The sequence below is a fragment of the Halichoerus grypus genome, chromosome 5 (assembly GCF_964656455.1).
Source record: "Halichoerus grypus chromosome 5, mHalGry1.hap1.1, whole genome shotgun sequence".
NCBI lineage: Eukaryota > Metazoa > Chordata > Mammalia > Carnivora > Phocidae > Halichoerus > Halichoerus grypus.
The window spans coordinates 184,937,063-184,952,796 of record NC_135716.1 but is presented as its reverse complement, the minus strand read 5'-3'; the positions used below and the strand labels follow the sequence as shown (position 1 = coordinate 184,952,796).

Sequence of the window (15,734 nt, the reverse complement as noted above, 5' to 3'; positions counted from 1 at the left end):
GGAGCCAAGAGTTCTTTCCATTATGAGCCTTTGGATTCATTCTGTGTCTCTGCTTCTGTTGGCCCATACATCTCTCTCCTTTACTTTTTGGCATCATTGATGGATTTTATGAATGTTTCCAAAGGTGGGTTCCCAGCTTTAATGGGAGTTCGTCCTGGGCATCTTTGCACACCAGGTCATGGCACAGAGGAGGTGTGGGACGTGGCTTGAGGAGACGTGGAGTGGAAGGGCCATGGGAGTATGGAATCCAATGAGGGTGCTGGCTCCACCTCATGGTGCTACTTTGGGAACACCACTCTTCCCTCTTGGCCCTGGTGTCGCTACCATAAGGCATGGGGTGTGGTTAGACCTAAGTCTTAGCCAGCTTAGGTCTGTGGATGGGACTGTGGATGGCTCACCTGTGTTCCCCAAAAAGATATGTTGGAGTCCTAACCCCTGGTGTCTGCATATGTGACCTTGGAAGTAAGGTCTTTGTATCTTTGCCATCCTGTTAAGATGAGGTTGTACTAATGAGGATGGGTCCAAATCCAGTATGACTGGTGTCTTTACAAGGAGAGGAGGGATTGGGGCACACACACACAGAGAGGAGAACATCATGTGAGACAGACACACAAGAGGAAGCTCATGTGAACATGGAGGCAGAGATTGGGGTGATGCACCTATAGGCCAAGGAAACCCAAGGGTTGCTGGAAACCACCGGAAGCTAGAAGACGCAGGAAGGATCCTGCCCTAGAATCTTCTGAGAGACTACGGCCCTGCCGACAACGTGATTTCAGATTCCTGGTCTCCTGACTGTGTGAGAATAGGTTTCTGTTGTTTTAAGGCCCCCAGTCTGTTATGGAAGGTCTGTTATGGAAGGTCTTTGTTATGGAAACCCCACAACACTCCTATGGTGGGGACCCTACCCTGTGATGGTCAGTGGGGGCTGCAAGGGGCAGGCCCTGGGGGAAAAGGGGAGCACTATGCCCTAGGGTGACAAGGTGGCACAGAGGCACGGGAGGCTCAGGATGTCCTCCTCTGCCTGTAGCACTGTTCATGGGAGCTGGGTCAGGGAAGGTGCTGGGGGTCCAAAGCAAGGACGGATCCCTCTGCTCCTTAGCCTGGTTTGGAGGGACAGTCCAGGCAGCTGAGAAACACTCCACTTCATGCAGGGAAATCGGGTGGGGCTGGCCTGACTTTGCCTCAGGTGCTTGCCCCTCTTTGGGCCTTGGTCTCCTTACCTGTGAGGTGGAGGCATTCATCTGGGTGAGGGCAGCTCTTTAGGCTCTGACCACCATCCCACCCCACGCAAGGGGGCTGGCTCAGGAATGCCAGAGGAGAGCGAGCATTGGAAGGTGTGTTTTGTTTATAGTCACAGAGCAGCCCTGGTCCCAGGCGAGCCAGTTTCCCAAGTCCCAGAGATGCTGACTTATCCACAGAAGGGGGGAGGTATGTTTTAACCCCCACAGCACAATGACTATCTGAGGAAACTGGACCACACCCCTGTGGGATTGGATAGAAGAGGGTGGGGGACCTGGATTATTGGGAGGGGGAGTGGAGCCAGAGTCATGGGGGCTGCAAGGGTGTAGTCATGACCTTCATCCCACTGGCCTGTCCATAGATCTCACAGTGTCATTATGTCTCTGGACATTGGACTTGTCTTTGGGAGAGTTGACAGGTGGGAAAGATCTCCAGCCATAGAGGCAGCAGACCCGGGCTGTACCCCTTGGCAGGGCATTTACTCCCTTCATGGGGAAGGTCATTGCCCTTTCGGGGTTACTGTTATGGTTAAGCGAAGTGATGTATTAAGCCCCCAGGTCGGGTGTAATAAATGGGGCCTCCCATTTCCTTTATTGGGGGAGAAGTACATTAAGGGTTCCTTCAGGGAGGGGCTGGGTTTCCAGATCCTGGCAAGCAGCCTTGATCTCAGCCAGCTGTCCTCATGCCTCTGCCTTACATGTGATTAAGTTATCCCCCCATTTATTTTAAAGACTTGTCTTATCACCTATTTACAAGACTTATGGATTTCTCATTACTTCCTTTGATGGGACTCAAGCTGAAGTGCTTTCTGCTCACTCCATTTGAGCTCTGCCTATAAAACATGACAGTAATAATGGCCAAGGGAGGAGCGGGCCATGTGGGGATCGGGGCCAGGCAAAAGGTATCCGCCCACATGCCTCAGGGATTTATCACAGCCACACGCACAAATGCTGGCATGCCTCCCAACAGTTGTCCGTAGATGCTCAGCCCAGATCCCCCAGCACCAAGTCCCAGATAGACACAGATGAAAATCTGCCTTTAAAGTTAGGAGAACATCCCTGAGATCACCCTCACTTCTGAACCAACTGCAGAGTTCATGGCCCTCTGAGACCACCCTTACTTCTGACACTAACTGCAGCTTTTGGGGGTCCCTTGTACTATCCTCAGGTTCAATAATTCACTAGAAGGACTCTCAGAACTAGCTGAAATCTGTTATACTCATGGTTCTTTATAGCAAAAAGACACAGATTAAAATCAGCTGAAGGAAGAGACTCATGGGATGGAGTCTAGGAAAATTCCATGTGTGGAGCTCCCACCATCCTCCCCGCTGTGGAGGCGTGGATGGTGCTCTTTCCAGCACCAGTGGTGACCATACATACACTGCACCCTCCAGGGAAGTCCATCAGCCTTGGTGTCATCACATAGACATGGTTGACCACCCACACGGCTGACTTCAGTCTCCAGTCCCTTGAAGGGTGAGCTGATACCACTTGACCCAAAACCCCCACTCTAAATCAAATTGTTATACTATCCAGCATGGCCCTATGGTCCCCTGGCAAACAAGGACACTCTTACCAGACAGGACATCCCATGGGCTTAGAGATCACCTTCCAGGGGCTGAAGGCAAATACAAGACCTCTCTTTGGAAGGGTTGAATTCTTTGCTACACACTGTCTCTTCCTCTTGGCCAAGAGGGCTGAGGTATAAGCAAACTCAAAGGTGCTCCTTACATTTTCATAGAGACATGTGTTTACAGGAGGTGGGTGAGCCCTGAGTCAGGATAAAATTCCCATCTGATAGCACTGTACAGAAGGGCAGTCCTCCTGAGCCTTGAGGAATTCCCTGCCCTTCTGCAAGGCATGTTGGCTTTTCTCACCCTGGTTGTAGACCGCTGGTCAAGGGTTGACTTCTTGACAACAAAAGCCTAAATTGAATAAACAGTTTAGAGTGCTGGGGTAGTGTGTATGGGCGTGTCTACCTCTAGACTCAAATAACCAAAAAGAAAGGCTGAAGATGCCCAAAAGGTTGGCACCACAATGCTTGGAGTGATGGGTCACCAATGGGAACTTGATGGAGGCCCTGGTTTAGCACAACCCTCTGAGCTAATGTGATGTGAAGCAAACTTACTAGGGAGACAAGGAGGGAGACAGCGTCCTAGTGGCAGATACTCACTCTGTGAGCATTTTTCAGTGAGTAGACAATGAATGGATGGATGGTTCATTGGATGGATGGATGGATGGATGGATGGATGGATGGATGGACAGAGAGATGAATGGAGAGAAGGATGGATGGAGAGAAGGATGGATGGATGAGTGGGTGGATAGATGGATGAATGGATGGATGGATAGATGGATGGATGGATGGATGGATGGATGGATGGATGGATGGATAGGTGGAAAGAAGAATGGATGGATGGGTGGGTGGATAAGTGGATGAATGGATGAATGGATGGATGGATGGATGGATAGATGGATGAATGGATAGATGGATAGAAAGATGAATGGAGAGAAGGATGGACAGAGAGAAGAATGGATGGATGGATGGATGGATGGATAGATGGATGAATGGATAGATGGATAGAAAGATGAATGGAGAGAAGGATGGACAGAGAGAAGGATGGATGGATGGCTGGCTGGATGGATGGATGAGTAATATGATGTGGGAGCAGCATGATGTGTGGTATGCAAACACTGGGTAAGAAGCCCATGCTGTGAGGCCAGCTCTGGCTGGCCAAGGTTTGTATGAGGATCAAATGAAAAAATGCAGGTGTGATGTCCAGCCCCAGCATCTTGTGTAGACTAGACTCTCAGTAAGAAGCAGTTTCCTATCTCCTCTTTTCCCTGTTGGTACTCAGTGCTTACAAGTTCCACTGGGCTTTGTTATACCCCGTGGTTTGGCCCGTGTCCAATAGATGTGTCCCGTTGTGGGCAGTGTGGGGGAGTGAGTCCCCTCCCCAAACACCGTGTCTGCAGTGTTTGACCCTTTGCATAGAGATGCTGCGTCTGTGTTGAACTCAGGACATTCATTCATTCAACTCCATCCCCTCCTGCAAATATCAGAACTATTCTTTGTGGCCGTGGACCAGACACGGCCATCCTCAAGAAGGTGTCCTAGTTATTCAGCTTGGCACAGATGCCGTTTCTTCTTAGATCTTCATTCCTGGGTGTCAGGGAAATGACGGATCTGGCCCTGGTCCTGATGCAGTGTTCTGGGTAGGCACTCCTGCAGCTGTCCCTGAAGGATCTGTTTGTTCTGGAGGAAAAGTATCCACCACACCCTCCTTGGCCCCTTCAGAATCTGCATCTAAACCCTTGTCCAATGTTCCCTTTTTGGGGCTGAACCACCTGCTGGGCTCAGGGTGCCCCACTTGCTTTGAACCCCCAACCACCTTCCAGAGTCAATGTCAGATCTGTTGGGGGGCAGGGGTGCACAGGCTGGTGAAGGACATGCTTGATGATTGTCTTCATGACTGGCTTCCTGAGCAGTCACAAATATTATCCTCTGTCGCCGGGGAGGGGTGGTATTGGATGGTGACATACGAGAAGTGTCTCATCGCCCCTACCTGGGGGTCTCCGGTCCAGGCTCCCACCAGAGCTCCCTCTCCCAGGAAGCCCCAGTGGAGCATGAAGCTCCTGCGATCGCCAATCAATTATTCTTTATTAAGCGTATTTCCTTCATTAGTCATTTCTTTGCTGCTTCATTAGTCTCTTCTCAAGTTTCAGTGGGTTTCAGGCATCATTGAATATGAGATAATTTATTTTATTAGGCAATTTATTTTCTGGGTACATTTTTAAAGGTCAATTAATCAATTTAAATGGAGGGGTGAAGGATGGGGATCCACATACTCCTGAGACAAAAGTTACATCACTGACACTTTTGGGGGAGAGGTTTGCTTTTCTTTTCTGATTTGGGAAGAAGGGGGTCAGGTGGGGTCAGAGTGGGGGCATCTTGGGCAGCGAACGACATCGAGGACAGGGAGGCCCAGCTCTCTCACCTCCTTGGAAGGTGGCAGCCACAGCAGGCTATATAGGGAGGGGAGTCGCCGTGAGGAGGGGCTGGAGGGAGACAGTCTTGGGTCCGAGGCTCAAAGCTGGTGTCTCAGTGGCCTGGAGCCTGCCTCCTGGAGGGAAAGGGATCCCATCCACGAAGCCGAACTCAGACTGCGTGTTTCCCCAGCGCCTCATAAATAATAAATAAAAACACATCATAAATATTTAACAAGCAAGAAACATGCTCCAAGCCAAAAGTAAACTGCCAGTGAATGGTTTCATCTGCTGCATCCAGCAAATTGCCTTTTCGTCCAGATTTCCAAATGGAAACGCTTGGTTGGATGGAGGCTCTCATCACTCACAGGGGCAGATGCCATCCCTGCTCCACTGTCTGACCTCCAGCTGGTCGTTTTTCGGTGGGAAGGGAACTCGCTGGCTCATAAGAGCAAAATAATGGGTGTTCTTCAGAATCAGGGCTTTTCCCAAGCAGATATTTTCCTCCCCAAATGAGTTTCTGAGTGATTAATATTATTACCAGTTGATTGCTACATAATAAATAATAGCAGCCAGCCACGCATGCTTACTCCATGTGGGGAAATGTGTACGTGTGATCTCATCACATCCTTGCAAGTACAAAGCAGGTACCATGCTGTTTTCACCTGAGGACGTGGAGCCGCGAGAGGCTGCCCAGCTGGCTCACTCCCAGGGTGTGAGGACTTGAACCCCGGTCTCTGACTCCCCAGCTTGGCGGCTCTCTTACCAGGGGTCACGCTGGTGCTCCTGATGAATTTCACCCAGCCCAGGCTCCGGAGCCACCCACAGCTTTGGGGAAGACGGATGTTTCTCCAGGCTTGGGCTGCTGACCCTGGGCCGATCCTGGCAACCATGCTGGGTCCCCAGGGAGTTGGTTGTTCTAGAGGAAAAAAAAAAAGCAGTGAAACAACTTTGTTTGCATGTGTTTCACAGAAACCACACTATGTTTTTGGTAATTACTATGCCTTTCAGGATGGGCATGAACCACAAGTCTGGGCTGGTTCCCTTGAGCAGAAATTATCAGGATGCTGTTACTCTCAGGTCATCACATTTTTTGGTAATTGGCATGCTATCGTTTATGTTTGTAAATATCTGTGCTTCTCCTTACCTTTTGGGGTCATCACATTTTTTGGTAATTGGCATGCTATTGTTTATGTTTGTAAACATCTGTGCTTCTCCTTACCTTTTGGGGGGTGTTGTAATCTATTTCTAGTTCCTGAAGACAGATCAATGTTTAAAAGTAGTTATTAAAGCAAAAAAGCAGTGATACAAATGGGAACATAAATACCACAGCTTAGGAGAACTGAAACAATGTACACGGTGTGCGCTGGACTCCAGCACAAACACAGCCTGCAGATCTCTGTGTGCTGGGGCAGGCGAGGCTGAGCGTGCGGACTGCGGACTCTGCACGCTGGAACTTACTGGAATGGGGATCTGATTGCCCGTGGCCCTCAGGGTGTGATCTCTTGGGAGACTTTCAAATGGTGACATGACATCTTGGAAGCTTTCAGTTCATTTTCAGAAGAGCCAAGTGGTTGCTCTGGTCAACGAAGGGAGCTCATCTTCACAAACCCTAAATTATATTTCCTGGCACAAAACTGACAAGCGATAAATTCTGTCGCTGTGGACAGAGAGGAGACTGAAGCAATGAAGGTGTCACTCAAACCTGCGCCCCTTAGAGCAGCAAGAAGCCCGTGCCATGCCACCTCTGTGAAGTTGGAACAACCAGGAAAAGGCCCCCGTTAAGCTCAGAGAGGACAGGCTGTCGATTTGGCAACATCCATCTCTCCCGTGACACTCTGGGACACATAGTGTGCGTACATGCTCTTCCTAATGTGCGTGCGCACCCACACACCTGTTACAGCGTGGTTGGATGGACCACGGGTGGGCCCAGTGTGAACGGCTGTCGGTGTGTAGGCATTTCACACGGAGCAAGAAGGGCTTGGGGACTCCTGGGTCCATGCTACAGGGGAAGAGAGTTTGCGTAGCCGATGCTGGGTGGAGGTCAGCGTGGAGGATGTGCATCTGTGTGTGTGCCCTGGATTGGGTCCTGGTGCATAGGTAGTCCAGGGGGCCCCGAGTGCCACGACGTGGTCCTGAGCTGAGTGGCTGAGTGGCTCTGTGCACAGGGACGGAGAGCAGCGTGTGCAGGAAATAGTGACACGGAGGCCAGGATGTTTCTCCAGCCAGGGTGCGCTGCAGGAAACGGGCAGAGGATGCAATATTCTGCTCTCCCACGTGGAAGCCGAGGGGCCAGTGCTCATACAGGCTTTTGAAATGAGAGGCGGGTTGAAACAGCCTTCACAACGCTCGTCACACCAGGAAAGGGCTGTCACTCCACGGCCAACGGCGTGATCTGAAGGCCGAGAATAAGACACCAGGGTTGTCTAAGAAGACTGTTCTGTGGCGGAAATGCTCCATGCCCCAGATTTCACTCTTCCCCCAACTCCTGATGACTTTCTTCGCTGGCCGGGGCAGGAAATTGAGGACCTGTTTTGGAAACATTCAGAAGCTCCATCCAATGTTGTGTGAGACTCGGAAGGAACGTTCCCGGTCTAAGGCAGCAACGCAGCTGCCTCTCTCTTCCCCCCAGGGTGACACGTCTCAGTTCCCAACCTGGGATCCACCGGCCATCACACACAGCTCCAACAGTGGTCTGCAGTGAGAAGCTCCTTGGCGCTGGTCTTCGTTGCCTGTGGGCGCCCCGGCTGCCGCCAGCCCCACCAGCCTTGCCTCCACCCCCAGCAGTCCCGAAGGGCGAGCCAGGACTCCTTGTCACGGTGGGGAGAGAGTGAGAAGAGAGGTCAGCTGAGGCTGCCCCAGGGCAGGTTGTCCTCCCCGAGGCCACTCTAGGTGGGTGCCTGCAGGCGCAGACGCCGTCTGTCTCAGCTGTCGCTACCGTGTATGGTCTTTAAATGCTATGCGTTATTTTTATTTAGAAAGTTTACTGAAAGGTGTTGGTTGGTATGCAAGCCCAAAACTCACTATGTCGCCTATGGATTCCAGAAATCCCTGCTCAGGTGGATTGAAGCTGGCGTCTATGGGATTCGATGTTACGACGGGCAGAAAGGGCATTATTTGGGGCCGCTGTGTGCCAGACCCTCCCACGTTCAGTCCAGCCTCATGATGCGGTCCTGAGCTGAGTGGCAGCATCTTTATTTTCAGGTGGAGAAGCCAGATCCAAGGAGGTGACCTGGATAGACAGGTAAGGTTGATACGTGGTCCAGTCTGAAGCTGCCAATTCCCAAGCCCTCCTCCCCAGCCCTGGACAATTTTAGGGTCATGGAACCACCCCCTCCTGAGGAACAAAAACCTTTGCCACCAGTTACCACCCTGCTTGGCCCCCTCCTCCCTGTAGAGTTGGTTGAGCTCAGCACTCCATTCTGTGCCTCTGAGCCGGACACACATCTTGGTCCCTTTGCTCGGATGCTTCCCACAGGGCTGGTGCTGGATTAGGGGTACAGCCAGGGCAGCAAGCTGTAGCCCCTGCCGCAATGGAGCTGTGGCTCAGTGGAGGAGACACAAGCCACCTGGCAGCCACAGGTATGGACGTTAGGTGCACAGAGGCTGGGCCACTGGGTGAACCAGCTTCTCTCTTGAAGGACCGCTCTGCCTCCCGCGTCCTGCCAGCCCCAGCTCCAGCCCAGTGCTCATACTTGGGGAGTGGCCCTCAGCACAGCAGAGTGCATGGGGATCCCCTACTCCCTGGCCTCGGGGCACCACCCCCAGCTCCAGCAGCCAGCCCTGGACTCCCGCACTTTGGAGGGGCGGGGGGCGGGGTGGGGGGGGTGCTCCTGGCCTCTGCTCAGATGCCAGCTCTTTTAGCTTGAAAGATCTGGAGAACGAATGGCTCCATCCAGCCTCTGTGCTAAGTGTTCTCCCAGGACTCACAGCTCACTTCAAACCGGACCTGATAAATATATGATCAGGAGAGTCTGCCGACAGGAAGGCCCTGGACAGCAGAGCAACCCGCTGCAACCCTCAGAGAGCGGCTACGGTGGGCTCGGGCGCTCAGCTCCTGTGTCCGGCCGTTCTGCCACCGCACCGAGAAGCAGGACATTTATCTTTAATGGGCTCCTGATCTGTACGCTGGTATAGGCTGTCCAGCCAGAGGGGAGAGGAATCCTCCACGCAAGCTGTTCCCAAGAAAACCGAGCTGCAGGAGCTTGGGGATTGGTGAGCATTCCAGGGGCAGTCTTGGCCCCTACCCGTGGAGGTGTCCTCCCGGAGTTTTCTAGAAGGCTTCTGTCTCGAGAAGCCCAGCGCCGGATTGCCAAGAGGGACTGAGGAATTAGCCCCAATTTATATTAATGGCATTTTAGATTAGTCACAGCTGAGCCTAGCTTCCGCCCTGTGCACTGGGGAACCGCCTGTGACGGGGAAACGCAAACATATAAATAAAAAAGTGAAAAAGGCAAAATCAAAGTGCCAGTTGTGTCCCAGGGAAGGAGCGGAGGCAGGCGGCTGTCCTTGGGCATCTGGCAGCTCCCAAAGACCCTTCCTTCTGGCCACAAGCTTTCCTCTCACCAGGGTGTCCCACTGACCTTGACCCCACGCCCTGGTCCCAGGTGACCGGTGCATGAGCAGGGAGAGCTGCTCTCCGGGAGGCTGGATGAGGGACTGAACAGTGCTTGTCGTGTGGTGGCCATGAATTCAAGCTCCACACCCCACGGCCCAGCCCGGACCCCGATTCCACTGCCCCACAGCTCTGCGAGCTCAGGAGGTTCCTTGCACAGCCCTCGCCTGAGGTTCCTCTCACTGAATGGGGCTAAGGATGGTGCTGAACTTTGGGGGCTCTGCCTGCTAGAGGCTTGGGAATATAGCTCTGTGCCCCCCCATGAAGTGCCTCTGTGGTCCAGCACCCCCAGGAGCCCACCGCCCTCCCCCTTTCTGTGGAACTTGGTTTACACGTGGCCCCAGGGCAGCAGACGCACTTCCAGTGAATGTTGCCCCTGCTCTTCAGTGGGGTCCAGCGTCCTCTCCAGCATCCTCATCCAGCGTTTCTGATGCTGACCCTGACCCACAGGCCCACCCGGCGCAGTCTGTAGGCCTAGGGAACCAAGCAGAGATAAGACCGAGTTTGTGGATATTCATGGGCTTGGGGCCGGGGGCGGTGAGCGGGAAGGACCATAGGGGAACAGATGGAAACTCCCCCAAATAGCTCCTGTCCCCTCCCTGCCCCACTCCATGCCGAGGGCTCACTCTTCAGGTTCTAATGGTAGTCCCATCCCCGCCAAATCTCTCCGGCCTCTTGAATGCTCCTGAGCTCGTGAAGGATGCCCTGCCTGGACCAGACAGCTCGCCTGCACTTTCCCCTCTCAGGACAGGCTGTGGCCCAGGTCCTGGGTTTTGCTCCTAAAATGAAGGCAGTCATTCATTACCAGAACATGGAGAGGATTTTATGGATGTGCTGCAGGTCCATCTCCTTCCCTGTTTGTTCAGTCTCATTAAAAGTGTTCAAACATCTTACTGCCAGCTTGCTGGGAACGAGGAGGCCCTCTTCCCAGCCTTGCAGGAAGAAGTACAAAGGGTGGATGAGAACATTCTGTAAATGCTTGTTTTTGCCCAGCAGACGCTCGCCAGGGAAATTCTGCAGGGAGGGAGAGCAGGTCTCACCTTTCCACATGGGGCGCTGCTCAGGTCAGGTGACACGCGGAGACTGTGGCCTCCCAGCCGGACATTCCTGGTCCTCCCCCAGGCAGCAGCTCTCCGAATCCCATGCTCCGATAAGGGGCTTTGCAGAGGGAGCTCTCCCAACCTCTCCCAAGGGCCCCACTTCACAGACAGGAAAGTGGGTGCCTGGGGGTGTGGGTGACATGCCTGGGGTCACCCAGCCAGTCTGGGATGCTCTGATCCCAGAGTCTGCCCTCTTAGTGGTACATGATGCTGTGGGCAGCGTGGGGTGGCCTTGGGACAGCGGGGTCCATGGGCTGCCTCGAGGAGGAGTGGTGCTCTGAGCCTGGCCAGGCCTGAGCAGCCCCCCAGCCCAGGACCCTCAGGCGTCCCCCCTCTTTCCTCCCAGAGCCCCTGCCTTCCAGATGCCCCAGCATGCAGAGGCTGCTGTCTGTGACCTTTAGTGTGGCTTCAGCTTCTTGAGCACACGCTGTGCTTCGGGTCCCAGCATGTGTTACCTGCTGTCCCCACACCAGCCCAGCATGGCAGGTATGACTGTCCCCACTTCACAGATGGGCACGTCACAGACAGGCCCAGGAGCAGGTGCAGACCCACAGCTGTAGGAGCCGGATCTGTTCCTTCTCAGGTTTACCTGATTCCACGGATTCCGAAGCTCGTCCACTCCCGGGCTTGAGTCCATGTTCACGTTCCTCTCTGAGCCTCAGCTCACCATCTGTGAAATGGGGACGAGGATGCTGATGTGTGGCTTTGGAGGGTCCGTGGGAGACTATCATGCAGGACACAGTCAATACACAACAGCTGTTGGTGAGCGGATGAGCAGGCTCCAGCTGGCCTGGCCTCTGAATCCCACAAGGCTGAGGGCCAGGCCATTGGGCACAGCAGAGCCTCGAGAAGTGAATCGAAGGCCAAGGGCAAGGCAGGCTCCTGGCAGCTCCTTGGTTGCCCGTCTCCACGGTAGGCGCGGCGCTGCTCCCCGAGCCTGAGACACTGTGTGCAGCCGTCTTCCTGATGCGGGGAGACGGGCTGGCGGATTCACGCTTTTCATCCTTCCAGAGCCTCTTTAGTGTTCTTAAAAAAAACAAAGCAAAAAACCCTGAAGGATTCTATTCTTAGCATTGAAAACATATCCATAAATCTATATTGAGAACAGAACACAACAGACTCTCCCGGCTGAGCGAAGTCGGGCTTCGACGGGTCATGCCCGACATCTCCAACCTCGGCGGCACGAGTGGCAGCTCAGAAGTTCTAATTTGCCTCTAATTGACACGCGGTCGTCTCCAGGGCCAGCCTGCCCGTTTGCTCCTGGAGAGAGGCCCGGAGGAAACCACTGACGACCACGGAGGCAGATTTATCCTGAGACTCGCTGCTGTCTAGAATCGCGTAATCAGCAAAGCAACGCAGAACACAACAAAACTCCATCCCTGCCCCCTCCCCTCTCTGTCGGCTCTCTCCCTCCCTCTCCTTCTTTCTCTCTCTGTCTCTGTTCCTCCACCACCAACCAAAAAACCATTCTCTCTCGCCCATGAGCTTCTCCTTTGCTCCTCATAGTGGAGACAGGTGAGGGCAGGGGGAAACCTGCTTCACCCCTTCCTCGGGCAGCAGGGACCCCTGGGCGTGGAGGCCCTTCCCGGCTGTGTAGGGACCAGCTGGGGCTTTTTTCTGGGGTGTGATTATGTTTTCCGGAAACAGTGTGATCCACCTGGTCTTGCTTTTCGGCTTTGGTGTTCTGGTGCAGGTCAGAGCCTGCTCCGGGGTGGCTCTGTCCCACCCCCAAGCCATGGACCCTCTCACCGAGACGGCCGCCCTGCGCCCCGTGGATCCTGGGGTTCTCCAGGCAGGCCTTTTGGCCTGGTTTGCTCCCCTCAGTCCCTTCAGGGGCCTTTCCCTGTGCTTGGCCAGTGTTTGCCACTTAAGCTAATTCCTCATGGATTTCCCCCAAAAGGCTGATGGCATCTCAGAAGTGTGGGAGCTGATGTCAGTCTTTTATAAGAGCCTGAATTCGTCTTCCTGTTTGCCCCAGCAGCCTTTGATGGTCTCGGGCACTATGTTCCACGGCGTGGACTTCTAACTCCGTAATCTGACAGCCGCACGGCAGCCATGGGATCTAGTCTCACACGGCTTTGCAAACGACGGGAGGCATGACCAAGGGCATTTCCTAGATGCCGAGCACCCCCAACTCCCCCCAGCCTGTCCGTGCTTTTGATGTACAGAGGAGACGCCGGTTTCTGAAGATCTGATTGAAGTTCGGGCTGTGCCAAAGGTCAGAGACAGGAACAAACCGATGAAAGCAAACAAAATCATGCTGGAATGACTATCTTCACGAGCCCGGTGCTGGGTCAGCCAAGGTCAGGAATGCAGCGTCGTTTCCCTTCAGAGGTTAGCCCGGTGCTAACCTCTCCCTTCACTGAATTCACGGGACACAGGGGAGGCTTTCAGAAATCGGAGCCCCACTCCTACGGGGCTGCCTGCGGCAGAGACACACAGCCGACGCCGGTCTTGCCCCGCGCTGGAGATGTAGGCACAGCTGGACCCCTCCCTGCTCTTGGGGAAGATGCAGGATGAATTTTTCAAAAGCCCCAGAGCCAGTGAACCCAGCAACAGATACACACATAATCACACCCACAAAGATGAGGGCTCTCGTGGCCTCGCCTCCCTGGATTTTGTGGAAGAGCAGAAGTCGCTCATGGATGACTCTGAGGACACGGGGCACAGAGCCAGCAGCTGCCGGGTCCTTCCCGTGCGGCAGGCCCTGGACTGGGGGGCTCTTCTTTCTAATTTAGGAAGAGCACAGCTACCCTACACTGTTCCCTCCAGACCATCTTTCACTCCCAAAATGCCCTCTAGAAGATGACCTGGCAATGTTTCCTCAAATACACGTGTCCTGCCCACGCTTTCTGCTGAGAGACCTTTCCTGCAAGACCCCCTAGGAGCTGGCATGGGGGGCAGAGGGCAGAGCGGTCGGGAACTGCACGGCAGCGGTTGGGCGGCTTGAGTCGCATGCGGGGCTGTGTGGTGTGGCAGGGCGGGCCGTCGCTGGTGGGCAGAGGCGGACACGGCAGAACCACGCGTTCAGGCTGACGTGGGTTCTCTCCAGATTCTGAGTGCAATTAGAGAAAACCACCAGGCTCAGGGGGAATGCAGGAAAAATAAGCCCGCATGACACTCGGGATGCTCCAAACGCAGGCAAGGGTTTGAATAGCGGCACACCCGAGGGGGTTGATTGCTGCTTCATGTGGGTGTGCTTGCTGCCCGTGGTCCTACTGCCGCCCCTCCCAGACGCCCGGCCTCCAGCCCAGGGAAGGCCTGTCTTGTCCTCCAGGTCTCTCTCAGCTCCTCTTGCCACGTCCACCCCACCTCCCGTGCTTGGATGGCCCCTGCCCCCTCCCTGTGCTCTTGGCACTTGACTCTGCTTGTACACATTGATGCTTTGCTGTTTACAGACTCCCGGAGAGCAGGGACCCCAATGACAGCAGCGCTGTCCGGGAGGCCCTGGACCGGGAGACAGAGCGCCAGAACCCAGCCGCGAGCTGGCCAGGTGGACTTGGACAGGCAGATGAGCCTCTCTGGGCCTGGGTTTCAAGCGAGGGTGAGGGACCTGGGAGCTGGATGATTTGTTAAGAATCAGATGACAGGGGCGCCTGGGTGGCTCAGTTGGTTAAGCGACTGCCTTCGGCTCAGGTCATGATCCTGGAGTCCCTGGATCGAGTCCCGCATCGGGCTCCCTGCTCAGCGGGGAGCCTGCTTCTCCCTCTGACCCTCCCCCCTCTCATGTGCTCTCCCTCTCTCATTCTCTCTGTCTCAAATAAATGAATAAAATCTTTAAAAAAAAAAAAAAAGAATCAGATGACAGAGTTTGTGAGCTGTGAAAGGATGTTTATTAAAGCTTCTTGCAAATGGTTAGACAAACAATACCAAAAAATCCACTTATTAATTGAACTGTAGCTAATTTTGAAAAGATGATGGGCATGTGTATAGCACTTATTTGAAAGAAAAATAATTCCAAATTTCTAAGTCAGAGGCAGAATGGAGTCCTGGGGCCAACCTGATAAATAGCTACTTTTATTTATTGAGGGTTTACTATGTGCTGGACCCTGTGCATATGGCTTTATATATTGTAATCATCAAGATAAAGTGTGGTTGCATGTATCATAAAACCCAAAATAGCCCTGGCTCAAGTACGTAAGACCCTAAGGGATAGTGAATAAAGAGCTGCCTCAGAGTTGGTGATGTCGTCAGGGATGCAGGATCCTCTGTATCCCTTCTATGCCATGCAAGACTTCCATTCTTAAAGTTACCTCATGAGCCAATCTGGATGCTGGAGCTCCGGCCATCGAATTCTTATTCTAGCCAAAGACAAAGAGAACCCGGGTGGGGGAGGGTAAAAGAGATGCATCTTCTACTTGATTCAGCGCCCTAGTGGGGCTTTCCCGGGAGTCCTACTAGCTCTTCAACCAGCACAGCTACAGGTAATGAGAGAAAGGGAACAGGGGCAGGTGGGGGCCCATGCATGTCCTTTCGGTGGAAGTGGCACACAGTGTCCTTGTTTCACTGGTCAGATGGGAAATGCTGTTGTTTAGGGGGTACGTTGCGGCTCCACATAGGTTTCTAAGGAAGGAGATGAGGGCAGATATCTAGGAGATCCCTAGGAGCATCTGCCACATGAATATCTCATTTAATTCTCAGACAATGTGCACATGAACACGTGCATGGGGGCTTTTCCACGGAGACCGAGGATCAGAGGGGCCAAGGGCAGTGCCCCTGGCTACACCCACCCTGGCGCCTGACCCAAGCCCTGTGCTGTCAGCACGACCCGGGGCACGGCCAGGTCCATGGTAGGAC

At 53.7% G+C, this 15,734-nt stretch overlaps 1 long non-coding RNA gene across 1 annotated transcript; it reads right to left on the bottom strand.

Moving 5' to 3' along the window:
* Positions 1-4,992: 4,992 nt before the first annotated feature.
* Positions 4,993-12,266, bottom strand: LOC118534082 (uncharacterized). The gene is made up of 4 exons (XR_004916497.2): positions 11,527-12,266; positions 6,684-8,454; positions 5,989-6,141; positions 4,993-5,418 (listed from the first exon to the last, which is right to left on the bottom strand). It is a non-coding gene; the product is annotated as an uncharacterized LOC118534082 (long non-coding RNA).
* Between the last annotated feature and the right edge of the window lie 3,468 nt (positions 12,267-15,734).